Source organism: Morone saxatilis, unplaced genomic scaffold (assembly GCF_004916995.1).
Source record: "Morone saxatilis isolate NCDOM2014 unplaced genomic scaffold, NCSU_SB_2.0 Contig17, whole genome shotgun sequence".
NCBI classification, from domain to species: domain Eukaryota; kingdom Metazoa; phylum Chordata; class Actinopteri; family Moronidae; genus Morone; species Morone saxatilis.
Genome location: NW_023339729.1, coordinates 24,496,348 through 24,496,651, shown reverse-complemented (window position 1 = coordinate 24,496,651; position 304 = coordinate 24,496,348). Strand labels below are relative to the sequence as shown.

The following is a 304-nucleotide window of genomic DNA, read 5'->3' as shown; positions in this document are numbered from 1 at the left end:
TTTAGCAGTTTTCTCCATGAACCTGATGTTTCTGCGTCCCTTTTGTGTGTTCGTCTCCGTCCAGATGACTAATAATACTCGACACAGTGTCAATATGTTGTTGAATCCTCCTTCCCCTCTTTTCCTGTCATCTGCTGTCGAGTAGGGCTGCCCCCAAAAAACTTGAGCAGACCCAGAGTGGACTCACATTTTGTCAATCTCTGCACTTTAGTTGTTTTAGCTGCGTCATTGTGCATAGAGCAACAACACGGCAGTCTGTAAACTACATAGACAAAATGTAAAAATGACCACAAACCAGAAAACT

At 43.1% G+C, this 304-nt stretch overlaps 1 protein-coding gene across 1 annotated transcript in view; it reads left to right on the top strand.

The window, feature by feature from the left end:
- Positions 1 to 304, top strand: part of wipf2a (WAS/WASL interacting protein family, member 2a) — a gene marked incomplete at its 5' end in the record, with an annotated part of 6,802 nt that overhangs the window by 3,598 nt on the left and 2,900 nt on the right.